At 41.6% G+C, this 19,859-nt stretch overlaps 1 protein-coding gene across 1 annotated transcript in view; it reads right to left on the bottom strand.

Moving 5' to 3' along the window:
- CALCR (calcitonin receptor) overlaps positions 1-19,859 on the bottom strand; it is a 404,852-nt gene that overhangs the window by 78,581 nt on the left and 306,412 nt on the right. The gene's annotated exons all lie outside the window — the stretch shown is intronic.

Below are 19,859 nucleotides of genomic sequence, written 5' to 3' on the forward strand. Positions count from 1 at the left end.
GACATGGTGGAACTAGAAAAGAATGGCTTAGAATAAGCAAAGGTAATGAGGACTTTGGCCACTAAGGCCTCAATTTAATATTTTGAATAAGCTTTTGGAAATATGTATTATTTTTGAATACATTAAAAACATATTTTTACAAAATATTAAAATATAAATTTATAATACATTAAGAATATATCAATATTACAGGGGGTGGGGCCTGGCAGCCATGCCGGACGGACGTATCTTGTTGGAGCTCAGGCACTTACTCTAATGAGAGCAGATATTCCAACAAAAAATGCCCTCTTCAATGACACTAGCTACTCCTGTGATGCTCCTAAACTGATTGAGGTGTTACCGGAGCGTGTATTGATGCCCCCGGTTGTCCATGCTGCCAAAAATAACTGAGCTGGCTGGGTGGCCTAGTGGGAGTAGACTACACGAGTGGGCTATTGAGCCTCATACTGGGACTTCCGTGGAGGGTCAGTGCTTAGCCCCTGCAGGACATAGGTTGAATCCAAGGCTGGGTCCAGGACTATCTTTGTCTGACAGAATACCACAGTAATGAATAATGCGTATGACATTTTGTCTATTTCCACTTCTTGTTTCACATTTATGCTTGTAGGGCTTCTATCTCTAGCCTGTCTGAGGAGCCTTTGTGGGGGACAGGGGGTCTTTTCCACAGAGTTAAAAGTGTTTGCCTGCAGAGTGTTTGCCTGCTTATACAGCTAGTAGCTGTCTACTCTATGAAGATTATCCCCAGTGCATACAGCCTGCTTAATTAATACTGTTTTTATCAAACTGCACCATTTGCTTTTTCTTTTCATTTTTAATTCTTAAACAAAAATGTGCTGATTTCTTAGTATACTTAGTATATATATATATATATATATATATATATATATATATATATATATATATTTATATCAATATTTAATTATTAATGGATTTAATATTAATATTAAATAAAAAAAATATTAAAATATTAAAACATTTTTCAAAATCTTACATAATTTTCAATTTAAATTTTATTGAAATTTTTCTTTAAAACAACTTTACCATTGTATGTGTATTTGATTCGGATGATGTTTTTTAACACGGTTTAACTGAGTATGGTGTTAGTAGCATTATTTATAGAACTAGTATTAGATTAAGTAGGTCATGGGAGCATTATTGCATACAGTAACAATATTACATGAGTAAACAATAGTTCCTAAGTAAAACATTATGTCACAAAGAAAACATTATGTATAGGTATATGCATGGGTGGTGCCGAGCAGGGGAGAGCTGAGCTGCTGCACCGGCTTGGTTCTAGTCCCGCTTAGCAAGTCTCTGAATTTTGAGGTGCCCAACTGAGTGCCTGGGTGTGTTTATGCTCGCTTCTTTATTTCTCTGTGAAGGCTGTGCCTTGTGGCTCGAGGATGTAGCCTGCTGTAGGGATTCGAGGGTGTTGTTGGTCATAGACTCCCGGTCTCTTTTGGGTGTCCCTAGGGGTGCCTCTGTTGTGCTTGCCCATGTGCGGGTCGGGATTCCGAGCTTCTGCATCAACGGTTCTGGGTCTTCTGCTGACGTCAGCGTTTCTGTCGTGTCTCTGTTGGTGATCACTAGGGATCCCCCCGGCCGCCAGCGGTATCGTATAGAGTGCTCCCTGAGCTGCCTGGCCGTGGAGGTAAGCTTCCTCCTCTCCGCTAGGGCAGAGAATGGTATGTCTGCATAGATAGAGATCGTCTGGTCTTTGTATAGTATCGATCCCTGTTCTCTGGAGCGCTTCATAACCGCCGCCTTCACTGCAATATCGCGGGTCGTGGCAATTATGTCTCTGGGCGCGTCTTTTGGGGCTGCAGCTGATTTCCTCACTCTGAATGCGGAGGTGATAATGGGGCGGGAGGCACTGTCCTTAGTGCATATGGTGTCTATTAGGTCCCTCACAAAGGTGAGTATCGTCTCGTCAGGTATCTGTTCCGATATGCCCCTAAGGCGCAGGTTTTTTTGTCTGTGGCGTGTTTCCAGAGTAGTCACTTTTTGGGCCAGTTGTTGTACCTGAGAGGAGAGGCTGTCCATTCTGGTGTCAGTAGCTTGCATATGCTTGTTCCTGAAGGCCTCTCTGCTTTCCATCTCCTGCACTCTGTGGCGGATCTCTCCTATTTCTGCCTGGGCTGCTTGGAGGTCTTCCTTCCATACCTTTCGGAGGTCTGTCAGTAACCTCCTGATATCCCCTTTTGTGGAGGGTGTCGTGTCCTCATCTGTTTCTGACCTCTCTGACTCCACTCCCGAGCGGGGAGAGCTCATCGGGTCATCTTCTTCTTGGGAGGCCTCTGATGGCTCCGGCGTCCCATGCTCCTCCGGCGCCATTTTAGGCAGATGCCGCGCCGCCGGCCTCTCAAATGAGAGCCGAATATCTGGCTGCCGGGAAGTCTCTTGGAGGTGAGATTTTCTATGTTTGCGCCCCATGACTTCTATGCTTGGGGGGTGTCGTTTCGGTCGATGTGCACGCTTGATTTGTGGCTTTTATGTCTATATTTCTCCCGGCTCTAACGGAACTTAAGGGAGATGCGTCCGTTCACTAGCGCTGTAGGCCACGCCCCCAAAATCTTACATAATTTTCAAGGTTACTCCAGAAATTACAAAAAAATTGAAGCACTTATCCAAAAATATTAAATGAAGGCCTAAAATAGATAAAACGATCCACGTACAAAAGATCCATGTAAAACTGTTCACTAACAGAACTGTACAAAGAATACACTGTCATACATTGAAACTTAATGCAAATACATGTTATACAGAACAGTAAGAAAGTATGTTAAAATAAAGTTTTTTTGCGTACTAAAAATAAAGCTATGGAATTCACCTAGACTCTAGAGAGAAGTTATTCTGACAAATCTAACAGATGCCAAAGTGTTTCAAAGACTTTTAGTAAATCAAAATATATAGAATTCTAATAATACAAATATTTTAACCCACAAGATTGTGTTGATCCAGTAAAAATGTAAATGCCAACACAGGAAGTCTGGAAGGAATTTTTCCTCTTCATGGAGAAAATCATAAATTGTTTCAAGTTGTTTTTGCCCTCCTTTAAATCACCAACCTTCTGAATGTTTCTTCTGAATTTTCCATCAAATCATCTTTCAGACTACAAATTACAACCAATGAAATGAAGAATGAATTGCTTGTTGGGTGAAATTTTGTCCATGCAATTAGTTAATTTGTTAGTTTTAGTTTATTACATGGAGAGAGGTATTGTCTCGAAGCTCCTCGTTATAATATTTAAAAATAGAAGTGATAGGGAGCATAGCTCCCTAAATCTCCCCATGCCATTTTATCTTATGGGGTCAATATGACCCCCATATTAGTATAAGGGAGGTTAAATCAATTAACCCTTGCTTAGCCAAGAGTTTTCAACAATATGCCCACTGGCTGCTTGTGCTGCCAGTGAGTAAATATTTCAAGTTATTATTCATTTGCAAATAGCAAGTGAATGATAATTTGAGAAAGTGCATCCAGTTGGATGCATTCGTTTTATCATCGGCTGCCATGCGGTCATTGATAAATCTCCGATTCCAGTGCTGTAAATGCAGTGATATATATATATATATATATATATATATATATATATATATATAAATACCTACATTCGGATGCAGATATTAGTGATTTTCCAAACTCATCTGAATCAATGTTACAGAATCAGTTGAACTGACTGAATCCTAATTGCATTTGACTTCAGTAAATCACAGAATTGCCAATGTGGTCGGAAATTGGGTCATTTCCACTATATTTTGTCCATTCAGACAAAAACCTGTGTTTAGTGGAGAACCTTGTAAGTCAGCTACGCTTTAATTTCCTACCCTGGCCTTTAATATGATATTCACTTTGAATTCACCGTGAACTCTCCATTTTGTGAATAACCCTGTAAATATTTTACTAAACGCTTTTCCTAACACACTCATTGACATATACAGACATGGTTCCAGTTCTTTGCATGGATGGATTAATGATGTGTGGAAAATATGGAGATTCTGCATGATGAATCACATTCAAAGGTGGCATCTGCATTTTCTTGCCACGACTGTGACTCTGATTCCAGATTTTGAGTGTTGGTTAGGTTAAGCAGCTTTCAATTTACTTTAACATATGAGTTCCAGTAACCCTTTTATTTTTTGTGACATTTTGTGAGCTTACCGTCTCAATATCTATCAGTGCATTAAAAATTATCATGTTGCTTCCTTGTTCTTTTTTCATTAATTCTGCTTATTGTGCACCATATCTTTATGTTTTGATGTTATCAGTATATCGGTAAAATTAGCCTGATTTACTTCTGTTCTCTAGCGGACAAATCATTTATAGTTTATGTGCATGTGTTTAGATGCAGATGCCTCAATAACAACGCAGTAGCTAATTTTGTTTCAGAGTAAAGGTTATTCACATCCGTATAACAAACTTGTTTTCTTACAATAATAACTAGTACTGAAGGAAGGCGAATGGACGTAAACATATTTTACTTTGCTCGCTATAGACGTGTCAAACTTTAATGATATTTCACGCTTTAATTATGTATTTAATGTTCTAAGCAACTATCCAATTTGTGATTCATCGAAATGATTTAAGATAGGATAAATTATACACTTGCAAATGTGACTAGTCTGGAAGACAAATTAGTGGAGCTCAAACATTAGATGCAACAAAATAATATTGAATAACTGGCTTTATATAAAGTAGGATGCACGCATTTACACATGATTAAGTTATTAAATCCTTCCTGACACATTATGATTGTTATTATTTTACTATATGAATACATTTTGTTATTTTTGTGATAAAGTGATCGAGTGGAGCGCTGAAAAAGTGCAAGTGCAGTTGTTCTTACCCTTGAAACAGAAAATCGTTACAATACTAAGCGTCATAGGCGTGCGCAGCCTATTGCATTAGGGTGTGCACCCTAAAGCACAAACACACGGCGCATGTGTATATATGTAATATATATATATATATATATATATATATATACATACATACATACACACACATACACACACACACTGCTGTGTATGTGTGTGCTGTGTGAGGGTGGTGTGAGGGTGCTGGTAGTGTGCTATGTGGGAGAGGGTGTTTGTTTGTGTGTGTTTGTTAGGGTCCTGTTACTGTGCTGTGTGAGGGTGCTGTGTGTGTGAGGATGCTGTTTGTGTGATGTGTGCGTGTGATGGTGCCGTTTGTGTGATGTGTGTGGGTGTCGTGTATTTGTGAGGGTGCTGTTTGTGTGTGTTTGTGAGGGTGCTGTTAGTGTGCTGTGTGTGAGGGTGTTGTGTGTTTGTAAAGGTGCTGTGTGTGTTTGTGAGGGTGCGGTTAGTGTACTGTGTGTGTGAGCGTGCGGGCTGTATGTTTGGAGGGATTGTGGAGGTGGGGGCAGATTAGTAAATATCCCCCCTCCCTACCTTATATAGGGAGGGGGGATCCTTGCTGCCATGTGCCATCCCTGGTGGTCCAGTGGAGAGTGAACTCTAGCCTGCGGGGCTAGAGTTAACTCTCGCGAGATCTGAGTGTTGCCATGGCAATGCTCAGATCTCGTGAGAGGAACCTGTCGGAGCTGCTGTCTAGAGCTCCCCGGGTCCTCTGCCTCCCTCCATGTTGCTGTGGGCTGGTGAGGTAGATCTTTGATCTCCCTGCCAGCCCATGGAGGCTTAGAGCAGAGCCGGCACTCAGATAGCGCCGACTCTGCGTGAGCCGACAGGGGAGATCCGGAGATCTCTGGTGAAGTCCTGGGGAATAAAGTGTGGGAACTCTTTTCCCACCTCCCAAAAAAAATAATATACACGTGTGTGTGTGTGTGTGTGTGTTTATATATATAAATATATATATATATATATATACGTGCACACACACACTGACACACATACACAGACACACACATATATATACGCGTGCACACACATACATTCACAGACACCCACACATCTACAGACACACACCCATACACAGACACACACACACATTCAGACACACACACTCTCAGACACACACACCTACATTCACAGACACACTTACAGACACACATACACACATTCACTCACAGACAAACACAGACACAGACACACTCACTCACAGACACACACATACATACATACATTCACACTCACTCACAGACACACACATACATACATTCACAGACACACTCACTCACAGACACACACACACAGACACACATACATTCACAGACGCAATCACTCACAGACACATACATACAAATGATTATTTTTTCATTAAAAAATGTCCACCCAGCCTCCCTACCTGGAGTGCTGGCGTGGACTTGTCCCTGGGGTCCAGTGGGTCGGTCAAGCGCCGGTCTCCATCTCAGCCGCGGCGAGGGAGCTGTGTGCTCTCTGCTTCCTCTCGCCGCGTGGGCTGTCTGCTGTAGCTGGGAGCCGGAATATGACGTCATATTCCGGCTCCCAGCATCAGCAAACAGCGCGCGGCGAGAGGAAGCAGAGAGCATACAGCTCCCTCGCCGCGGCTGAAATGGAGACCGGGGCTTGACCGGGGGGTGAGAGTCCTTAACCACCTCTCCCCCCCCCCCATGACAGGGGGAACATAGGGGGAGGAAGTGGGAGCTGAGTGCCTGCAGGAACAGCGTTCCTGCTCAAATAAAAGTGCAGGAACGCTGTTCCTGCAGGACTCAATACATAGGCGTGCCACGGGGATTAGGGTGTGCCCAGGCACACCCGGCACACCCCGTGCGCACGCCTATGCTAAGCGTAATTTTCTTTTCCTGGCCAATATCCATGTCAGCATCATTTGTGGGTTAGCTCCTCCCTCTCGGCTGATAGGACAGAAATCCAAATCCAAATTATAGTATGTAAGGAATCCACTTCCCCAGAATAAGCAGTCTCGAAAAAAAGGGAGGGTTCGTTGATGCTGACATGGATATTTGCCAGGAAAATAAAATGATGGTAAGTATTGTAACAATTTTCTGTTTTCCTGGCCAATCCATGCCAGCATCACCTGTGGGACTTCTCAAGTAAATGTAAAAGGTGGGTGATAAAGAAACAATTATACCATATCAATGCTATACCAAATTTAATCAAACATTAGTTGTGGAAGTAGGACATTTCTCTCAAATGAGGAGGCACAGGAGCCTGAAACATCTAGGCCAGGGGTAGGCAACCTTTGGCACCCCAGATGTTTCTGACTACATTCCTTTAATGCTCTTACAGCCATAATAAAGGCAAAGCATCAAGGGAGATGTAGTCCAGAACATCTGAAGTTCCGAAGATTGCCTACTCCTGGTCTAGGCAATAGTGCCTCACAAAAGATGACCAGGCTACAGTCCTAAAAACTTCTTCTGTAGAAGTATCCGCTAAAGAGGCCGAGACAGCCCTTGATCGAGAGAACTTTAACACTGTCCGGCACTGGTTTGTCAGTGACCCTGTAAGCTTTCTGAATTGCAGAAGTAATCCATCTCCTGGTAATAGAAACAGGCAGATACACATTAATGGTAACCAAAAAGGTACAATAAAAATCTGACTTACTAAATTATTAAGTATGATCAAAATAAATGCATAAAGACTTAACCCTATCGAAAGTATGCCAAAATAATTCTTCTTCAGACGAAGGGCTTTCCAAGAAAGAAAGTAGGATAATCTCCTAATTTAGGTGAAATTAGAAAAGGAACCTTTTGAATGAATAACCAACATTATATACCATCATTTGAAATTTAGATTCCTGTCCTATCAGCTGAGAGGGAGGAGCTAACCCACAGGTGATGCTGAAATGGATTGGCCAGGAAAAATTGGTATGTCACAAGTATATTTTGGGTAAATAAAAGAAGGAATAAAAACAAATATATAGTGTAGATGGTAATACGCATAAAGCTAGAAATAATAATTGATAAGAGCTTGTGGCGAAAGTAACCTCGCCACTGTTTTTTGGAGGGGCCTGTTTGCCAGCCTCCTACCCTGTGACTATGGCCCCTGCAATAGACCTAGCTAAAATACTTTAAGCAGGCTCTATTCGTGCAATTGGGACTCTATGGTTCGTTTACCGAACAGCCGCATGAACCGGAGACCACCCTGGAGCATGTTAAGCTTAATTGATACATTGTTGCAATTTCCACCGCAGTGGTCTAAGTGTTTGTCTGGGTGGCTGCAATTCCCATGGACGACCACGAGGTTGCAGCCATCTTGTTTGCATGGACCAAAACCGCGAATAGACTTCAGGGAGACTTAGCCGCGAATGCCCTTGAACTATTTTCGGCACGAAAACTTCACGGTTCCCGGTCGGTCCTCCAGCGGCACTTAGCCGCGATTCTATGGAACTATTTCTGGCTACAGGACCATGCGTGCTGTCCATAAAAACTATGACTTCCAGGAAATTCCTGAACCGATCTGGGTGATTTTTGGATATGTTGGTCACCCAGATCAGGGCTATCAGGGGATGTAACATTTTGTAACATTTGTAGAGTTTTATGTATTATTAGGGTACTTTTGGGGTGTTTTAAAAGAAATATGTTTTTTCTGTGTTTGGAGATAATTGGATTATAATTAGTGCAGTTACTGATCCAACTATCTCCCAGGCAGTGTTGTGTGCTGTGTGTGGGAGTGTCATGCCTTGTAACCTTATTGTTATTGGTCTGTGAAGTTGCAAATCAGTCTGCCATCAGGTCAATATGGGCATACCCCTTGCATGGGGATTGTCACATAAGGCCAAGTGTGGCTCCTATTAAACTGAGATTTGTTTACCCCTTCATTAAGTCTTGGCTCATGTTTGGGGTATTGGAGAACTATATTCACACTCTGGGGATTGCTATAATCACAATACTTCCCTAAGTATAATCACTTGCTCTTATAAGAGCTGTTCCTGCTATGCTCTCTGGACTAGGAGAGGTCTACCCACTGGAAGCTGGATCCTGGTCTTGGGTCTAGGGTGGGTGGAGGACGGCAAAACCCCGACCAAACTGCGGCAGTTCTTGGGGTTTATGGTTGTTATGGTGTTCCAGTGCAGTGCTTATGGTGCTCACAAGTACTAGGAAGCAGCGATTGATGGAGGTACCCGGTCAGGGTGCCAGGCGGTCCGTCACGGAGCTAAATTAAAGCACACTAGTGTTGCTCTTAGTAGTAAACATTTTGTTTTGCACATCTTGTTATTTTTATTTACCTAAATTTGTTAACATATGTAGATTGTTATAATATCACGCTGACATCACAACTCCAGCTAAAAAGATATAGCAAGAGCTTAAAAAAGCATATCAGCTAAGCAGAGTTCTGAGTTTCATATTTAATTTAGTATTTAATGCAAACATACATTTCACGTAATTCAAATTTTATCTCAAGTCAACATAATTAACAAACGTATTAAATGATTGCCTAAAGGAATTAATTTCCCTATATGAAAGTACATTACATCCCATTTCATTAAATGTCTCAATTCTTTTTATATTTTGCCTGTCATTTCATCTCATATCACTCCCCCTTCAGTTAAACTTACATAATTTTTTAATTCATTTTCAATCATCTTTAAGGAATATTTGCTTCCATTAGTCTCACGGCTATGGAACATTTCCTTCAATTCAACTCTTATGTTACCCCAAACTACATTTTACATGAATATTTCCTCTAACTAGTCATTTCAAAATACCTATATCTCTTCTATATTTCAATACTTTAGCACCCTTTATTTCAATATGATTTTATGTTTCGCTCCTTAAATTTACCCCACATCTATCACTTTACCTGCTGATCTAGTGGTGTGGGAGGAAGCTCAAATGTTTTTCTGTTCCTTTACACGGCTTTGCTGATACCATTGCTCTATACTGATCTACTACGGATGGTGCCAATTGTTGTAGAAGGTGGACATATTTATTATTATTATTTATCATTTAAATGTATTATTTAAATTTGTATTTATTTATTTTCGTCCCCCCTCCCTGCTTGTTTGCTGGCCAGGGAGGGGGGCTCTTATTCCCTGGTGGTCCAGTGGATGGGCTGTCAAGGAGGGTGGCTGGCAGGAAGCATTTACTTACCTTTCCTGCAGCTCCTGTCAGCCAATAATTTATTATTACAAACTTGTTTGCACAAATCTTTTTACCTAAATTCACACCTAACAGTTTTCCATTGTATTAGGGGACAAACATAAACAAACCCGCAACCCGGTCAAGTTGATGCTTTTATTTGATAGCATTTTTTCTTTTTATTAATGCTAAATTAAGAGTAATGTATGTCTTACGATATTGAGTAATCTTTGACAAATGTCCTAGATATTTGCTGATTCTGTGATAATGTGATGTTATGGATCATGGCAAGATACTCATGGGGCTCTATGTTGCTCCAGTACATAAATGACATTCTGCTGTGTAGTCCACATTTGTCATATGGATTCCCTTCACCTACTGCAACACCTGACTGATTGTGGTCATAAGGTTTCTCTTAAAATTTTTTGTCAAGTGATAGGATTGCTACCTATGTTATCATCGGCTGTCATGCGGTCATTGATAAATCTCCGATTCCAGTGCTGTAAATGCAGTGATATATATATATAAATACCTATATTCGGATGCAGATATTAGTGATTTTCCAAACTCATCTGAATCAATGTTACAGAATCAGTTGAACTGACTGAATCCTAATTGCATTTGACTTCAGTAAATCACAGAATTGCCAATGTGGTCGGAATTGGGTAATTATTATTATTATTATTTTTTTATTATTATTAATATTTTATTTTATTATTTACATTTTTATTTATTTATTTTCGTCCCCCCTCCCTGCTTGTTTGCTGGCCAGGGAGGGGGGCTCTTATTCCCTGGTGGTCCAGTGGATGGGCTGTCAAGGAGGGGGGCTGGCAGGAAGCATTTACTTACCTTTCCTGCAGCTCCTGTCAGCTCCCTCCTCCTCTGCGCCGGTCCGGTCAGCTCCTCTGTCAGCTCCCACTGTAAGTCTTGCGGTCTCTCGCGGCTCTCGCGAAACTTACAGTGGAGCTGACAGAGGAGCTGACCGGACCGGCGCGGAGGAGAAGGGAGCTGACAGAAGCTGCTGTGAAGGTAAGTAAGAGCTTCCTGCCAGCCCCCAACAGGACCGCCGGGCTTGTAATGAGCCCGGCAGTCCTGTCTGTATTATGGCAATGTAAGTTGCCATAATACAGACATTAACTCGAGTATAAGTCGAGTTGGGGTTTTTCAGCACAAAAAATGTGCTGAAAAAAATCGACTTATACTCGAGTATATATGGTAATCCAAAAAAAACGAACAATGGTGCATTCTGAAGAAGAACCCTATTTAGGGAGAGGTTGCATGGGATTATTAAACCCCTGAATAAGTCCACAATTAGGACAAAATGCATTGGGACTATTGCTTCTATTTGTTTTTAATATTTATTTAAATGTTTACTGTTTTATCTTCACCTACTTCATTCACCCATAGTGGGCCAACATCTCTGAATTTGTTCCTAGATTGGGGACTTCTGGAAGTGGTGATGCACTTGTTTTCTTTTTAAAGTTTGTAAGTGCAATTGCTTTATTAAATATACAATATTGCACTACTGGTTTTCCTCTATACCTCATATATCTTAAAAAGACCTAAATAGGTTTCTCATTATGAGTGTGTTTACTATACTAGGGATTGGTGCTTTATACAATATTACCCTATGTGTTATTTGTATCACTGGTTTTAGTAACATTCATCTTTATATGAGACATACAAGACTATATCATTAACAGTGAATTTAACTATATCTGAATATACATACATCTTACCAGCCTTTGATTGTAAGTTTATTTTAGGTGGTGGTCCCTTTTACAATATTTAGTTGCCTCTTTGTTTGTATTGTTTGATTTCATGGTTTACGAGTAATCTTTAACTTTAATTTTACTAGCAACTGGAGGTAGTCAGTGGTCTCATGGATACAAGGGAACCTATAGCCCTGAAAACACAATTATTTTCAAGTGCGTTTTAAAAACCTCTTCATGTCAGCGAGACGGAGCTCATTCTGTTAGGTACTTTAAAAAAATCAGCAACTTAAACCTATCAAACCAGAATCAATCCTCTAAATTAGCAAACATTTATGTTGTTGAAGGTTCCATTGTTTTGTTAAGAAAGAACCTTGAAATGCACTTTTCTGTTGTCCTTCAACTCAATTAAAGAACACACTCTGCTTTTTTTTTTGTACATAAATACCGTACATTACAAAAACCTAAGTAAATGTTTTGTTACCGTTTTATTTATATAGTATGTTATTCTGCTTCTCTCAATAAAAGACAAAATGTAAATTTAAAACATTTTTTTAAAACTCTGCATTGTAAAAAATTACTTCAAGTTGCACTTTAATGGTTGGCTGGAAGTTGGATTACTTTTATGCATAAAGGAAATTGCAAGAAAACTAATTTATAAACTTTGATTTGTTGCACTTAAAATGTGTTCTTTATGGCAAATATTATTGTGCAGTTAACCAAAACTAATGGCCATTATATGAGATCCTAAAATATTTCCTCAAGCCAAGATCAAGTCATATTATGAATATATTTAGCTTCATGAATTAAAAGGTTATTAGATTATAATTACTTTAACTAAGTGAAGGTCAGAGATTTCAATGTCATTTAGTAATTTCAAACAATCACAATTTTTAGAAATCGGGGCACCATATCAATAGTAATGAGGTCTTAGTCATATAGCATTGTCACATTAGTTCCTGTTCTTTTGAAGTTTTTTGTAAGATAAAATCACCTGCCATTTTGTACTCATATTTCCTTTTTATCATCAATTGCTCAAAGCTGCTTAAAATAATAATTTATTATTACTAACTTGTTTGCACAAATCGTTTTACCTAAATTCGCACCTAAAAGTTTTCCATTGTATTAGGGGACAAACATAAACAAACCCGCAACTCGGTCAAGTTGATGCTTTTATTTGATAGCATTTTTTTCTTTTTATTAATGCTAAATTAAGAGTAATGTATGTCTTACGATATTGAGTAATCTTTGACAAATGTCCTAGATATTTGCTGATTCTGTGATAATGTGATGTTATGGATCATGGTAAGATACTCATGGGGCTCTATGTTGCTCCAGTACATAAATGACATTCTGCTGTGTAGTCCACATTTGTCATATGGATTCCCTTCACCTACTGCAACACCTGACTGATTGTGGTCATAAGGTTTCTCTTAAATTTTTTTGTCAAGTGATAGGATTGCTACCATCCTAACGGTGATCGCCCTAGGACACAGAAAGCCATGATGTCCTTTATAGGTATGGTTAGTTATAGCCAACAATGGATTGCTGACTGTTTACACTTTGACCACATAATCTGACAATGTACTCTCAATTACATTTGCAGATTTTGTGGAATGGACTCAAACTCTCGTTGAGGCCAACAACGCTCTCAAAACAGCTCTGTGCTCTACTCCAGCCCTGGGAATAACAGTGGTACGGGTATTGGCTCAGGAACACAGCAATGGCTATAGCCCGTGGCTTTTTATTCAAATATATTACCACCAGTGGTTCAGGGAATGCTGGCATGCTAGAGAGATGTTGCTGCATGTGCTATGATGGTGGAAGATGTGCAAACATTGATTCTTTCACACACTCTAGTCCTACACACATCACACCAAGTCATCTACATTCTCAATTACCTCAATACTCAATATATAGTGCAGGTCTGGCTATGAAATTATTCTAACATCCATGGCTCATGTCTCTACCAAGTACATGTCTCCCTCGAGAGGTCCTGCTACACTCTCTAATCACCTCTTAAGCACATGATTTTCAGGATTATAACTGTCTCACATGCATACATAAATAGTTCTCCATAAGACGCCGACAGCTCCTCTACCCGACGGGTGAGACTTAACTTGTTGATGGTTCTTGTGCTAAGCCTGCAGATGGCATTTATCACACAGCATTTGCCAGGTTTTGTTAATAGATTCCAAACTCTATTCCTTTTGTTTCAGCACAGGCTGCAGAATTAGTGGCTTTAAGATAGGCTTGTATCCTTTTTGCCATCAAGGATGTCACTATTTGCACTGACTCACATTATGCTTTCGAGATGGCCCACGACTTCTCAATTTTTTGGAAAAATAGGGAGTACATTGCTGCCAATGGAAAGGGCATTTCTCATGCTCAGTTGACAAATGATTTACTTGATGCATTACCCCTGCCCAGGACAATTGCCATAGTCAAATGTAAAAGTTGCAATACTGATTCTACCATGATAAGTGAGGGGAATGATTTTGCTGAAGCTGTTGCCAAGCATTACATGGTCCTTCCTCACCATTGTATTGCAAGAAATATTCCAGATGGTGTTACACATGCAATACATGAACACCTCCCACCCCACAAAGGACCTATGCAGCAGTTACAGTTTACATATATCCCAGAAGCCAAAGGGAGAATCCAATAAGTATTAATAACCTTATCAATTAATTTAGTAAGTGGGTCGAAGCCTTTGGTACAGCAAAGAAGAATTCTACCATAATAGCCAGAATACAGTGTAAAGAAATCCCACACTTTGTTTGCTTCCTAATGATTAACAGTGATAAGGGGGGCATTGTTCACCTCTGCAACCATGCTGAAGATCTGTAACATGCTTGCTATAGATTGGACATTTTACCTTCACCGCTAAGCCCTCCACTGCTGGTCTTAACTAAGACAGATAGCGATAGCTTTTGGCTCTCTGTTGGAAGTAGTAGAAGAAATGAGCAGTGCTCTAAAGACATTAGGTAAAATGTGAAACTGTTCAACTGTGGGGGGCGCACCACGGCAGTCCTGGCACCACAACCACAACATCACACTGTAGGGGTTTTGGTACTTTGAGTGTACCTTTAATATTTAATGGAGCATGGAGTCCATATTGGTGAGGAAGTTAAAATATGCAAAGAGCAACTTGTCCAAATACCCATGCTCCAAAATTCTCCTTTAACAAACATACAGTAAAAACCAAACCAATGTAATATCCGCACATAAAAAAATCAATGAGTACTGAGATATAATCCAAAAAACAATGTAAAAAAACATAAATGTGTCAGGAACTCCGGAACCAGACACGCTGACAGAACACAGAGACAGGAATTGCAGTACCTTAGAGTGGCCAGGCTATGGAAACAGAGAGAAGCCAGAGTACAAGCCAAAGTCAGAGGGAACCAGAGAGACAGAATGATCGATAAGGCAAGCCGAGGTCAAGGGTCAGAGAAAGCAGGATAAACGGTGAGACAAGCCAAAATTCGGTAATCAGACAAACGGACAGAGTATACGCGCTATTGGGCTATCAGAAACCCACAACAGGGCAAGTAGGCACGGGAAAGGTAAGTTTATATATGCTTAATGCAATTTTGATTGGCTAACTTCCAATCAGAATTCACTATAACACGTGGAAGGCATTTAGTACTTCCACTTAGACCTGTGATGTAATATTTGCATGTTGAGTCAAGTTGCTGACTTGGGTGCCTACTTAAGAAGGTTGTACACAAGCGCGCAGCGGCTGAAACACCGCTGGTGGAATTGGAAACCACCGCGAGCTGCGAGCAGGTATGAGAAACTGCCACTCATGGTGGGCAGCAAAGAGAAGTCGCTGCGAGGGGACTCAGGTGAGGGTGCCACAAGCGGCCAGCAGAAGCCGCCGCTCGTGGAAAGCCAGCACAGGTCCTGACAAAATGTTGTGCATTTTGCACCAGGTCTGTAGCTTACTCACAGTTTTTGCAGTAAATTTGACTCACCTTACATATGTTTTCCTCAATTTCAAATTGTTTGTGAATCAGTGAGTCCACTGTGTTGGACTGTCAGTGATAAACCTTAAAAATGCTAGGTTTTCTTAAGCAGATCATTTGTTAATCAAATGTGCTAATATGAGCACACAAGGAACACCCTATATAAATGGATTTGTATTTTTCCAAGGTTAAAGTGACTTGTCATCAGAAGGGTCTGGATATAGATTAACCAGCAGAAGGGTCTGGATATAGATTAACCTCTAACCTGTCTGCAGCAGTGCCATGTACATCTCAATAGAGACAATAAGGGCACCATAGACGTTCCTCAATGAACTGACTTTATCTGTTTAGGCGCTCTGGCCCCCTAGCTCCACAAGCATACAGCCCTGGGGCTTAGGGTATGTTTAGATCATATCAAATACTTGAAAAATTGTTTCCACACTGGCAGGTGTTAAAAGGCCTATAGCCAGGCCAGGGAGTGTATAGTGTAGCCTTTAACTTTAAAAGATCTATATAGAAGTGAGACAATGTGGGAAGGCAAAGAAATATTTACATGAGGGAGATAAATTTCAGAGGATGAGGGATTTATCAAAACTCAATGTTTCACGCAAATGTAAATTAAGAGAAAGCCTACTACTGCTAACTGCATGTAGCAGAACCCCTCTGGCTGTCCACCACATTTCCTTCATATTTTTTTTTTTATTTGAACATAAAAGGTTTTCATATGAACTTATTATAGAGACTTTCCTGTGAATATATGTTACCTTAATAGTATTCGTCCGGTTGTTCGGTAAAAAGCCATACAAATCTGCATTGAACTGCTGCATTCACCATCCAAAAAGTACTGAATGTCAGGGTACCTGTTGTCTCTACCTCAGAGGAGGTGAGACACTTAGACGGTCATCCTCTCAGAGGGGCTGACTCACTCGTTCCTCGCAGTTCTCTCGGCCGTTTACACGCAGGCCGCGAGGGACCCGCTTCCTTTTATGACGCGGCGCTCAGTAGCCGACGTCATGACGACAATCCGTTCCGACCTGTCAATTAAGTCCCGAGCACGAATCAGGACTCGTCGGGGGCGTGATTACCTATCTAGAACCAGGGTATAAAGTAGGGCTTTCTGCATTTGTTCATTGCCCTGTCGTGGTTCTAGCTTGTCTAGTCACTCAGTGCTCTTGTTATCTATTTGTCTCTTTGGTTTTGACCCGGCTTGTTTGTTCTACCCTGCTTACCTCTATTACCCTTTGACTCAACAAATTCTCCTGCATAATTCTGCGTTGTTCAAGAAACACGCTGATAAGCGTAGAAGGGCGGCTCCGGTTTTTGTTCCAGGTGATAGGGTATGGCTGAGTACCAGAAACATTCGCTTGAAGGTTCCTTCTATGAAATTCGCCCCTCGTTACATTGGCCCTTACAGGGTTCTGACTCGAATTAACCCAGTTGCGTATCGTCTGGTCCTCCCTTCTGCCTTACGCATTCCTAACTCCTTTCATGTTTCCTTGTTGAAGCCTCTAGTATGTAACAAGTTTTCCTCCACTGTATCCTCTCCTCGCGCTGTTCAGGTTGAGGGTCAGGAGGAGTATGAGATCAACTCCATCCTCGATTCTCGAATCTCTCGGGGGAGGTTACAATATCTTGTTGACTGGAAGGGATATGGTCCTGAGGAGAGGACTTGGGTACCTCAGGAGGATGTGCATGCTCCTCGCCTCCGCAGGGCTTTTCACTCTCGTTTTCCATCTCGCCCCGGTTCCTTCCGCCCGGTGGGCGTTTCTGAGAGGGGGGGTACTGTCAGGGTACCTGTTGTCTCTACCTCAGAGGAGGTCAGACACTTAGACGTTCATCCTCTCAGATGGGCTGACTCACTCGTTCCTCGCAGTTCTCTCGGCCGTTTACATGCCGGCCGCGAGGGACCCGCTTCCTTTTATGATGCGGCGCTCAGTAGCCGACGTCATGACGACAATCCGTTCCGACCTGTCAATTAAGTCCCGAGCACGAATCAGGACTCGTCGGGGGCGTGATTACCTATCTAGAACCAGGGTATAAAGTACGGCTTTCTGCATTTGTTCATTGCCCTGTCGTGGTTCTAGCTTGTCTAGTCACTCAGTGCTCTTGTTATCTATTTGTCTCTTTGGTTTTGACCCGGCTTGTTTGTTCTACCCTGCTTACCTCTATTACCCTTTGACTCGGCTTGTCTCTCGCTTACCTGCTCTCTCGTTCCCTCGACCTCGGCTTGTCTCTAGACCATTCCTTGCTTACTCCTTACGTTAGTCCGGCCATTCTAAGGTCCGGTATACGTACCTACCTCCTGTTTGTACTTTGCGTGTTGGATCCCTGTCCCGATCCTGACACTGAACAACCGGACCACCTTGAAAAGAAGTGTGGCTGTAATTAACCTCCCTGTTCATCCATTACATTCCCCTGGTTAAAAAGCACGAACGCTTTGCTGTAATCCCTGGGTGGCCACCATTTCGGCATCTGAACACGTGGCGGCGGCCATCTTAACACATGAACAGTGGTGTTTGGTCGTTGAGTGTCTGGAACTCAAATCGGACACTTGACTACCCGAACACCGCTAAGACCTCCAGGGCTCCAGAAACTACCGATTGAAACTCGCGAACGGCCCGACGTTCGATAGGATGAATCCCACGAACCAGGGGATTCATCCGAATGCCAGCTCAACCCTGGATGGCATATATTTTCGGGACTTTTAATGCACAAACAGAGACCGACCACAAGGCCAAAACTCATGAAACTGTTTTCGGCTACTTTGCCTGTGCGGTCGGTCAAATCTTTGCTTCCTCATAACTCCCGAACCCCTGGTCCGATCTGGATGATTTTTGAATAGGTTGCTCACCCAAATCAGAGCTACCAGGGGATACCACATACCATAGGGGTGTACCTATTATATTTGGGGTACATCCAAGAATTGGGGAAAAATGTGTACATTTTAATTGTGTTAACTGTTAAGCTGAGGGGAGGAGATGTGTGGGAGGTAACGTCTATTTGATTGGATACTGTAGTAATTATTGTGGGTGTCTCCCTTGGAGGGGAGAACTGCATAAAAGCAGGGGTTGTGGGATTAAAGGTCAGTTCTACTCCTGATACTGTGTGCCGTCCAGTTATTGGGAAAGGTGATGGGATATTACTGGATTGCCTTGCTGATTGTGCTTGTTACCCTATTGGATTTACTACTTGTTCCTGGGCTATTCTAGGATACCAGCGGAAATAGGCTGTGGGAAATCAGCTCTCCGCTACACTGCATTCCCACTGGAACTCACACTTCTCCAAAAAGGGTGACTGTAATATCCTTAATATCCCTCCATTGGTGGAGAGTGGTCAATGTTCAACGAGATTGGATAAATTGTTGCACCCTAAGGGACCTTAGGCATGTAAGGAACAGCTACAGCATATCCGAAATAGTGCTGTTGAAAAGTGGGAGGGGGAAACTGAAGTATATAGATCCATGAAATAAGTTGGGCAGACAGGATCTTGTGGGAAAATCACTTTGTATATTCATCCTTAGGTGTACTATGCACATGATAATGAAATCAGATCCATATTATTAATAATGGGAAAGGCTTTGCTTTGCTTAAAAACTTATAGGGACACTCTCAATCTCGAAGTCAGTATGTTGTCTGGAGGTCCTAAGCAAAGTCTTACCTTAAGAATGCTTTAGACAACACAGTCCTCCTGACCCCTCTGCCTTCTCCTTCAGGCCTCTGGCTTCAATACAGAAGCCTTGAAGTGGTGTGCATCTGTGAGACTGACAGCTGGCCAATTTAGAGGTGTCTACCTTAGAGCTGAGGCAAACATAACTCTCAATTCTGAGTGAATGAGCTTCAGAGCAGTGTTTTTCGGAGTTGGTGGTAGGAGTAGGGGACCTTGCCTCTCTTGATTCATTGAGAAATCAGATGAAAAAAGATTGTAGCTGCCATCCTATTTTGGATTACTGTCGGTATACATAACACCTCAGCAGCATAGACTAGTCGGTCAGATGGAGCTCCACAATTATTGCCCTTAATCACTTCCCCTTGTTAAGGTTTGTGAATATCACAAAACATAGATGATTCATTCAGGCGTTACATGTGCTTTAACTGCAGCCTATAGTTAGACTACGCATAAGGTGATCATGTATTTCGAGCTGCGGGCTTCATTAACCCAATTTATCAAATGCATGTACTTCCTGACTACATTTTTGTA

The sequence above is a fragment of the Pelobates fuscus genome, chromosome 4 (assembly GCF_036172605.1).
Source record: "Pelobates fuscus isolate aPelFus1 chromosome 4, aPelFus1.pri, whole genome shotgun sequence".
NCBI lineage: Eukaryota > Metazoa > Chordata > Amphibia > Anura > Pelobatidae > Pelobates > Pelobates fuscus.